The sequence below is a fragment of the Chiloscyllium plagiosum genome, unplaced genomic scaffold, assembly GCF_037043375.1.
Source record: "Chiloscyllium plagiosum isolate Xiang-an unplaced genomic scaffold, Cpla_swu_hap1 HiC_scaffold_49, whole genome shotgun sequence".
NCBI lineage: Eukaryota > Metazoa > Chordata > Chondrichthyes > Orectolobiformes > Hemiscylliidae > Chiloscyllium > Chiloscyllium plagiosum.
In genome coordinates this window covers 17,305,707-17,316,759 of record NW_028270187.1, presented here as the reverse complement: position 1 = coordinate 17,316,759, position 11,053 = coordinate 17,305,707, and the positions used below count along the sequence as shown (strand labels likewise).

At 38.5% G+C, this 11,053-nt stretch overlaps 1 long non-coding RNA gene across 1 annotated transcript; it reads left to right on the top strand.

The window, feature by feature from the left end:
- The first annotated feature begins 1,075 nt into the window (after positions 1 to 1,075).
- LOC148135632 (uncharacterized) lies at positions 1,076 to 7,964 on the top strand. The gene is made up of 3 exons (XR_015755078.1): positions 1,076 to 1,119; positions 2,200 to 2,317; positions 7,068 to 7,964. It is a non-coding gene; the product is annotated as an uncharacterized LOC148135632 (long non-coding RNA).
- Positions 7,965 to 11,053: the final 3,089 nt, after the last annotated feature.

Here is an 11,053-nt window from a genome sequence, read left to right as displayed (position 1 = left end):
ACTTACTGTGGTTACTCACATGGAAAACTGCTCAGATATTTATTGTGATAAGCAGACTAGGATTAGACAATTCCAGTGTGGAATGGACCGATAAAAGGAATTAGTAATTTCTACAAATGTTCGAACGAAGCGACAATGAGCTTAAATAAATATAAATCTCATGATAATCAAGTAATTAAATATGTCTGAAGCAATTATTTATGTATTCAAAATTAAACTGCTTTGTAATGCACATGACTTGGAAATAAAGCATTAGTCATTCAATGTGACTATTAAGCGAAAGATAATTTTCCTCATTTTCACAAAATTATGATTTCTAAGAATTCAAGATTTATTGTAAAAGAATAGAGCAAACATTTGTTAATTCTGGTTTGTGTACACAAGAAACACGTGAAATTGATATAATGTTTAGCATGAAAAATACTTAGCTCTTATCGTAATAATCAGAAATATAGAAATGTTAGTATTGAAATGAAATACAATCAATACAAGAACGTAAAAAACTGTGGATACTGGAAATCAGAAACAAAAATAGCTGATAACAAATTTAAGAATGATGAAAAACCCTTATTGCAATGTAATTGTGCAATATGTTTGAAAGAACTGAAATATTGATGTGAAAACTAGTTAGCCATCTCTTAATTGATAAGACTGATTAATAATCCTTTAATTAATATGAGAATTCAAATGAAAGAGAATAAGATAGTTACTATGAGTGTTGGGTGAGAAAACTTTGCTTGATTGCAGGTGTGTTGACCTGAAACGAGTGTAAATATTTCATCATGATACTGGCACTAAGAAATAATAGATTCAACTCTCATGATGGTGTGATAATTGAAATACAATTAAAGAATAATTAATGTTAGAACTCAACACTTAAAATTATTCAATATTTTCAAAGCAGTTTTTTTACTGGATATTCATTAAGATCAGTCAACTGAGAATTAAAGTATTGGGTTAATTTCAAAACAAAAATCACACCTTCAGAGATTATTCATCAGAATAGTTTTGTCATTGAAAGAAACCTCAATTATTCAAGAATTCTGCATTTTCCTCATTTTCTGTCTTTTTCCCACAGGGATCTGCACTGGAACCCTTCTGTTTGTGGGACAAATATATGTAAGTGACATGGATTAAAATCTAATTTGGTGAGTTAATAAATTTGCAGATGATACAAAGTTCAGTGCAGTTGTGGATAATGTAGAGGGTTGTCAAAGAATGCAGCAGGAAAACGATAAATTGCAGATATGGGCAGAGAAATCAAAGGTAAAGCTTAATCCCTACAACTGTGAGGTGTTTCACTTTGGGAGTTCAAATATTAAGGAAAAGTAGGTAATGGCAGGACCCTGAACAACTTTGTTGTTCACAGGAATCTTGGCATTCAAGACCATGGCTCCCTGAAAGTGACCATGCAAGTAGATAGGGTGGGAAGGAAGGCAAATGACATACTTGCCTTTATTGGTCAGGGAACTGGTTACAAGAGTCAGGATGGCATGTTGCAACTTTATAAGACTTTGGTTAAGGCATACTTAAAGTATTGTATTCACTTTTGTTCGCCACATTATAGGATGGGTATGGAGGCTTTGGAAAGGGTACAGAGGGCGTTTACCAGGATGCTGCCTGGATTTGGAGACGTGAGAAAAACTCAGGTTGCTTTTTTGTGGAGTGGTGGAGGATGGAGGAAGAATTGATGTAAGTCTGTACAATCAGGAGATACATAAATAGGGTTGACAGTCAGAATGTTTTTCCCAGAGTTGAAATGTCAAAAGTATGTGACATGCATTTAAGGTTAGGGGAGACAGTTCAAGGGGCATGTGAGGAGCAATTTGTTTTTTTACAAAGTGAGTGGTAGGTGTCTGGAAGAACTTCCAGGGTTGATGGTAGAGGCAGATACATTAGGGCTTTTTAAATGTTCATTTAGATAATTTGGAAGGATTTGGACCAAGGGTAGACAGAAGGGGTGAGTTTATTTTGCATTATGTTCAGCACAAAGTTATGGGCCAAAGGGCCCATTCCTGTGTTGCACAGATCTTTGAGAAAAAACTTATGTCTAACATATGACATTTAATCTAATCAATATTTAGTCACTGGTGTCAAAGATAGGAATAAAATAAGTAGAGAATTAACTTGACTCTAATCTAAAGATATAGTTTGACATTTACACAGGTAATGCTTTGGTATTTTTTTCTGAATTTTCAGATTTGATGGAGATGTGTTGAAAATGTTTGCAGTTACTGATCTGCTGAACCAAAATTACCCCTTTTAATCTGATGATTGGACTAGAAACCTTTTAGAAAACTTGAAAATATTTCGTAAGGTGAGATGCATATCATAATTTAATCCTATATTTCTTATTGCCAATACTCCAATAAAAAATTTTTTCACGTCTATGCCAAAAAGATTGATTTTCTATCCAATGTTCATTGGAAATATCTGAATGCCACTCGTTTCAACAATCAAAGTAACCATAGCCTCATCGATTAATAGATATCTAATGACATTTCTCCAATAATTAATGTTAATTTCGGCACATTGTATGTTCAAACAGCAATGTGAGATTTCTCTTTAATATTCAGTTCACTGACAGCATATTAATAATTTAGTTATTGCTAATATCTAATAACTGATCAATCCAGTAAGGGATATAAAAGTGGAATTATGGCTCAGTGCATCAGCTGATGGAAAGATATTGCAGTGTTCAATCTCCCAATTATTGTGAATATCGATGTATATTTTGATTTGATTTGATTATATTTTTCTTCCACGTGAAGGTTTATTGTATTGCTGATCTCAGCAAGGGTTAAATATGTTAAAGCTAAAAAATTCAAATTTGTGACTTTTTTTGTAAACACGAGAAAAAAACTTACATGTGTTTGTTCTTCCCTTTATCAATCAGAGTACATTTTGAATTGTTGGAAGTCGTACATTTGTGTAAGGAAGGGGAGCTGAATAGTCACAGCGAATAACTTTTTTTTGGTGATTCCATCTGCTGCTAAGCATTCTAATTATCTTTTCATTCTCAGAAAAATTGTTTTAAACATATTCAGCAGTTGTATTTTTCATGAATTTACAATAAGCGCATGATATGTCTATTTATTTTTCCTTCAATTGTCACGATATTAATTTTTACATAAGAGCCTATATACTTAGTACCATCATTATTGTGAATTACCATTTCATTCTCAGTCCATTGCATAGAAACAGTCGAATTAATTCCAAGCCCAATTATCAGAGTGAACACTGGTTAGTGTTCATTTGAGTCATCACAATTAATTATAATTCCACCCTTCCTTGGTGGGAAACTAATGAAAGGAACCTGTGGAGCTCCAGTAGAGTGTCTCCCACGAGACTGGGAAGTGTGGGTTGAGTTCCCATCTTCAACAGAGATGCGCAAAAGCAGCTTAGAATGGTGATTAGAAAATATCTAAGCAAAGTTTGAATTGCTTTTCAATCCAATCTTGGATTTGCTCTGTCTGTTGTTCATTCCAATAATCACAGAATCTGCAATTTATTATCTTCAGGTCATTAATAAATGTATATATCACATTACATTGTCTCTAAATTTTAGATTTGAGGACACTGTAGTTTTTCAAATTTAAAATATCTAAATAATGACATTCATTTTATTTAATCAAAATATCTTACTACTTCCACTTGTCTCACTTTGTGTATGATGGCTCCAATGCATTTTGCTAAGCAATTCTACTAAACATAAAGATTTTGTTGACTTTGAATAGTATCATTAGCACTCGCTTATCAATCTATTCCGAAACCAAAGAATCATAGAATCCCTACAGTGTTCAAACAGGCTACTTGGCTCAACAAGTCCACACCGACCCTTCGAAGAGTAACCCACTCAGACACATTCCCTTGTTCTATTACTCGACATTTCCCCTGACTAATGCACCTAACCTACACATCCATGAACACTATGGGCAATTTAGCATGGCCAACTCACCTAACCTGCAGACTTGTATACTATCACAATGTTATTGAAATCAATGCTCACACAAAACACTATTCATAAAGCCAGACAATGGTCTCATGATCATTTAATTACTGTTCAGTGGAATAATCTGAGTAACTGTCTTATTGTTCCTAAAATCAATCACCACAGTAAGCATCTGATTATCATTCCCTCCAGTAAATACAATGAGTGTCTTCTGAAATTTCTGTTCTGTAATTATCCAAGATACGTATTGCTCACAGCAGTGTTTATTTTTCATTACGAGTAGCCAATGATGCTAACAGCCATTGATCTTGATCTTATTGTTACTGAGTGCAGTAACCACAGTAAACATTTGGTTATAATTCTTGCCAATAAATACAAGAGCTATCCTCTTACTTTTCAGCCCAGCAATTACACATGATACTTGTTACTCAAAGTAGTATTTATTCTTTATTACCATTGGCCAAGAGCACTAACAGCAAGACTTGTCGATAGTCCTGATTTGTTCATGTTTTCAAACAGGTTTTCAGTCTAATTATTTCAAAAAAAGAGTCAATTGACTTAGTTCAAATGTAGATGTAAACATTTTCGGATCATTTCCATTCAAAGTATTTATTTGCTTATTCGGATCAAACTTGAATTTGCTTCTGTAAATTCAATTTACTGTGTTTTCCATTCATGGAAGTACTCGTTAATTGGTCCTTATTTTCATCTTAAATCTGATGCAAATTTGAAATACTGATTACAGTGAAAATTATATGAATTGTGGGCGACATGGTGGCACTGCTGTCTCACAGCGCCAGGGGCCCTGGTTCAATTTCCGCCTCAGGCAACTGTCTGTGTAAAATTTGCACATTCTCCCCCGTGTCTGTGTGGGTTTCTTCCGGGTGCTCCGGTTTCCTCCCGCAATCCGAAAAATGTACAGGTTAGGTGAATTGAACATACTAAATTGCCCGTAGTTTTAGGTGAAGGGGTAAATGTAGTGAAATGAGTCTTGGTGGGTCGCTTTTCGGAGGGTCAGTGTGGACTTGTTGGGCCAAAGGGCCTGTTTCCACACTATAAGTAATCTAATCTAATCTAATCTATAAATGTGTGCTCTCTAAAAGAAAACCATGGAAGGCTAGATAGAATTCTTGAACAGCCTGTATATTTGAATGAAAAAAACAATTCCTTCCAAAAAACAAAGTTAAAAATCAGACAACACCTCGGTTCTTGTCCTACAGGTTTATTTGGAAGTGCTAGCTTTCGGAGTGCTGCTCCTTCAACCAACTGATGAAGGAGCAGCGCTCTGAAAGCTAGTTCTTCAAAATAAACCTGTTGGTTCATAACCTGGTGGTGCTTGTTTTTTTGAACTTTGTACAGCTCAATCCAACACTGGCACCACCAAATCATTCCAAAAACACTCCACGTATGTACCTTTTAACAATTCAACAATCCTGCAACAGGATTACAATTCTCAGTTTATCTATTTTAATAAATATCTAATCAATATCTAACAACTACTGGAAAATATAAATCATTTTATCTGTTAAAACACAAAATTTAATTATCAATTCATTGTTATCACTGTATGTGAAGTATATTTTCACTCTCCAGTGATGTGAAGTGACCCTTGGACAGAGATTGTATGTTCTAAATTCACCTACAGCCAGATAAATTGGGACAAACACAAAATTAATCAAACTAAGTCAAACAGCAGCGAGAATCAATCAGTTCCAGGATGACCCAAATTTTCTTACACCTTGACTTCCAGCCAATGCCTGAGCATTATATACCTCGCTTGGAAATGTCAACAATGACGGGTTTTTGCACCAACACATTGAATGTTTTGAATCCAGCTAATGACCACATGTAGACATTTGTCACAAAACTATTAATCATTGGGCGGCACGGTGACACAGTGGTTAGCACTGGTGCCTCACAGGGCCAGAGACCCGGGTTCAGGGCCCGCCTCAAGTGACTGACTGTTTGGAGCTTGCACATTCTCCCGTGTCTGCGTGGGTTTCCTCCGGGTGCTCCGGTTTCCTCCCAAAATTCACAAATGTGCAGGTTAGGTGAATTGGCCATGCTAAATTGCCCATAGTGTTAGGTGAAGGGGTAAATGTCAGGGAATGGGTCTGGGTGGGTTGCGCTTCAGTAGGTCCGTGTGGACTTGTTGGGCCGAAGGGCCTGTTTCCACACTGTAAGTAATCTAATCATTTTCCAAATCATGGAAAATATATCAAAGGTCTTGAAATCAAAGTAATCACTGCACATAAAGCCATCAGATGGTCTTCAAGGCCACCTAATAATTGTTCAGTGAAATACCTTTTGTCAGTATCATATTGTTCTCAGGATAAGTAAACACAGCAGACATCACGCTATCACATCATCCCAAAGATACCTTCTTATAATTTACACACCACATGTTCCCATGCCAATAATCACACTTCATTATTTGTGACTGAGGATGCTGATAGTAACATGTATCGAGATGAAGGAATTCCTAAATATAGGCGAGTTTTCTGATAAGTTCCCTCCAGTCATCATGTGAAGAAAATGTAATTGTGGCTTAGTACACTGTGAACAGATCCCCATTAAACCTTTTCACGTGTTACTCAGAGACACTATTGAAAAATTTCCTCTATAAATGCTGTTGACTGTATTTCACTATAATAACCATGTTCCTTATCGATTTATTTTCTTTGTAATGCTGACACAAATGTCTGAATATTGATGACATGGAAAAATGAATGGATTATATATTATATTTCTACAGAAGAAAAGCTGAGACAGCAAGTACAGATTGCAGGAGTATCTGAGATGTTGAATGACAAAACAGTTCTGATCAATAATCACTGCATATCGAATGTATTTTCCAAACCATCATGCCAGCATTCTAGTTCTCAGTTCATTGATATTAATTTCTGTGTAATCAATATCAGAACAAACTCATTTGGAAATATTGAATCATTTAATGTGTCAGCGTTCTAAAATAAGTTACCAATTCATTGTTAGACCAACATCACACTATAATTATGTTTAGGTTTAGTAACAAATATCTTGAGATTCACATTTCAATTTAAAACATTGTTTCTTTGTGCCAATTTTACAAAGGAAAATTGATCTTTTTTTCCAGGTCAACACAACCATGAACCAAGCAATGATTCCTCATCCAACACTCACAGGAAATATCTGATGCCTTCTCATTTGAATGTTCGCAGAAATCATTGGATTAATATTCGGCCTTACAAATGAAGATATGTCTAATTGTTTGAGACTCCAATAATTAATGTTCATTTCTACATGTTACAGATAGCAATATGAAGTTTCTAATTATTTTAAGTTTGCAGTGACCTGTTTTAAGACTAATTTTTCCTTATATCTAATATTTAATCATTGATGAAATCCAGTATATTTGGCTTTAAGTGTTGAATTAAGTCTCTGTGTCGTAGGCATATTGCACAGTACTGTTCCCTAACGGTGGCGAATGCAGATTTTTATTTTAATACTGAAATCCTGGTTGATTTGCTGTTGTAGGGGTGCCCTGCCCCATCTGGAATAGAATGGCCTATGTTGGCTCATATGAAATGTCCGACAAACAAAAAGACGCAACCTGCCTTAGAATTAAAACACAAGATGGTGGAGGAGAGATAAACTAACAGTCTGTTCCAATCTTGATGAAAGAAAATAATATTTTGTGAAATCCTACTCCAAGTCCATAAGTATGCCAGTTCAGACAGTTATATTCCAGACAGTAATAAGAACATGCCAGATACAGAAAAAAACGACCAACCCTGACCTTCATTAATGAAAGAATAAATGTCCCAGTGAATGAATAAACACCAGCTGCAGGATACAGCCCAGTTAACTTTCACAGCAGCTATCAGGGCAATAGACAGGGTTCATTTGTCAGAAACAGTTACTATTTTAAAGTTGCTCAGAACATTAAAAAAACTTCAAATTGCAGATTCTTGAGAATCGTGGACAAGGCAGAGTGCGAGGCTGGAAGGAGTGTAATAATTAACGTTGTAAACTGAAGATACATTGTGAGATACCAATGCCGGGAGATTTTAGGACCTTTTAAACATCATGAAACAATAGCAAACTGGGGCTATCCATAACAATGTCCATCTGAGATTAGGTGTTCTACAGGATCGGGTGTCTGTATAAGGAGGGAAGGACTGTAACCACATTGCATGTGGCCATTGTAATATAGCAAGTGTGTAAAATTATTGCTTTTTACTGTACATGTTACAGTGTGTCATGGATTTCATTCAGAGATTGGCCTTGGGGATGATCCCTGCAAGGCATTCAAAAAGGTCCCCCGCAGTAGGCTATTGTACAAAATGCAGAGGAATGGGATTGTGGGAGATACAGCAGTTTGGATCAATAATTGGCTTGCTGAAAGAAGACAGAGGGTGGTGGTTGATGGGAAATGTTCATCCAGGAGTCCAGTTACCAGTGGTGTACCGCAAGGGTCGGTGTTGGGTTGTTTTAAAAAATTCTCAAGGTCAGGTTCGTAGGAGAGTAGTCTGACACAGAACAAACGACCAAGAGGCGAGACTGCTAGAATATGGGCATTTTATTCCCCGCAGCGTCGCACAACGGGTCTGGCTTATACTCACTCTACATGTTACAAAACCTGGGAGCCGTCAGTTCTCGTAGAGCGGTTGCCAACAACCCACGCTCGGCGGTTAAACGTAACCCCGGAGCAGACTCACCGAACTGGAGACTTTTCCGGCTGATATACTCTTTTCCAGATATAAACATTCATGTGAACAGCAGAAAAACACATTCCATTCTGGTTACATACAGATAATAACAGCAGAGCAAGGCTAAAAAACACATTCCATTCTGGTTACATACAGATAATAACAGCAGAGCAAGGCTAAAAAACACATTCCATTCTGGTTACATACAGATAAGAAGATTCACATGGGACTAAGCAACACCTCCATTCCGGTTAGATTCACACATGTATTGGGACATAATTTTTTCCACTGCTTGGCCCAATACATGTGTTACATTATGATTCACACATGTATTGGGACATAATTTTACACCACATGGGTCCACTGCTGTTCGTCATTTGTATAAATGACCTGGATGAGGGGATAGAAGGGTGGGTTAGTAAATTTGCATATGACACCGAGGTCGGTGGAGTTGTGGATAATGACGAAGGATGTTGTAGGTTACAGAGAGACATAGATAAGCTGCAGAGCTGGGCTGAGAGATGGCAAATGGAGTTTAATGTGGACAAGTGTGAGGTGATTCACTTTGGTCGGAGTAACTGTAATGCCAAGTACTGGGCTAATGGTAAGATTCTTGGTAGTGTAGATGAGCAGAGAGATCTCAGTGTCCAGGTACACAGATCCTTGAAATTTGCCACCTAGTTTGACAGGGTTATTAAGAAGAGTTTTAGCTTTTATTAATAGAGTGATCGAGTTCCGGAACCATGAGGTTATGCTGCAGCTGTACAAAACTCTGGTGCGGACGCACTTGGAGTATTGTGTACAGTTCTGGTCACCGCACTATAAGAAGGATGTGGAAGCTTTAGAAAGCGTGCAGAGGAGATTTAGTAGGGTTTTGTCTGGTATGGAGGGAAGCTCTTACGAGGAAAGGCTGAGGGACTTGAGGCTGTTTTCGTTGGAGAGAAGAAGGTTCAGAGGTGACTTAATAGGGACATATAAGATAATCAGAGGGTGAGATAGGGTGGACAGGGAGAGCATTTTTCCAAGTATGGTGATGGGGAGCACAAGGGGGCATAGCTTTAAATTGAGGGGAGATAGATATAGGACAGATGTCAGAGGTAGTTTCTTTACTCAGAGAGTAGTAAGGGTATGGAATGCTTTTTCGCCACCTCCAAACGGACCCCACTACCAGGGATATATTTTCCTCCCCTCCCCTATCAGCGTTCCGAAAAGACCACTCCCTCCGTGATTCCCTCGTCAGGTCCACACCCCCCACCAACCCAACCTCCACTCCCGGCACCTTCCCCTGCAACCGCAAGAAATGCAAAACTTGCGCCCACACCTCTCCCCTTACTTCCCTCCAAGGCCCCAAGGGATCCTTCCATATCTGCCACAAATTCACCTGACCTCCACACACATCATTTATTGCATCCGCTGCACCCGATATGGCCTCCTCTGTATTGGGGAGACAGGCTGCCTACTTGCAGAACGTTTCAGAGAACACTCTGGGACACCCGGACCGACCAACCCAACCACCCTGTGGCTCAACACTTCAACTCCCCCTCCCACTCCACGAAGGATATGCAGGTCCTTGGACTCCTCCATCGCCAGACCATAGCAACACGACGGTTGGAGGAAGAGCACCTCATCTTCCGCCTAGGAACCCTCCAACCACAAGGGATGAACTCAGATTTCTCCAGTTTCCTCATTTCCCCTCCCCCAACCTTGTCTCAGTCAAATCCCTCGAACTCAGCACCGCCTTCCTAACCTGCAATCTTCTTCCCGACCTCTCCACCCCCACCCCACTCCAGCCTATCACCCTCAGCTTGACCTCCTTCCACCTATCGCATTTCCAACGCCACTCCCCCAAGTCCCTCCTCTCTACCTTTTATCTTAGCCGGCTGGACACACTTTCCTCATTCCTGAAGAAGGGCTTATGCCCGAAACATCGATTCTCCTGTTCCTTCGATGCTGCCTGACCTCCTGCGCTTTTCCAGCAACACATTTTCAGCTCTGATCTCCAGCATCTGCAGTCCTCACTTTCTCCTATGGAATGCTTTGCCTGCAACGGTAGTAGATTTGCCAACTTTAAGTACATTTAATTTGTCATTGGACAAGCATATGGACGTACATGGAATAGTGTAGGTTGGATGGGCTTCAGATTGGTATGACAGGTCGGCGCAACATCGAGGGCCGAAGGGCCTGTACTGCACTGTAATATTCTATGTTCTATGTTAACTGGTTGCAGCATAGGTAAACATTTTCCACTTCCCAGAGTTCTGCCTGCCTTCTGAGTCTTCATTCAGTGGAATACACTCCTGCAGCTATGATGACACTTCAATTCAATACAAACACTTACTTTGCGTGAAATTATTACTTTCAGAGCAATATAATTTCCATGTTAAAATTGCTTTACTTTTTATGTGTGCTA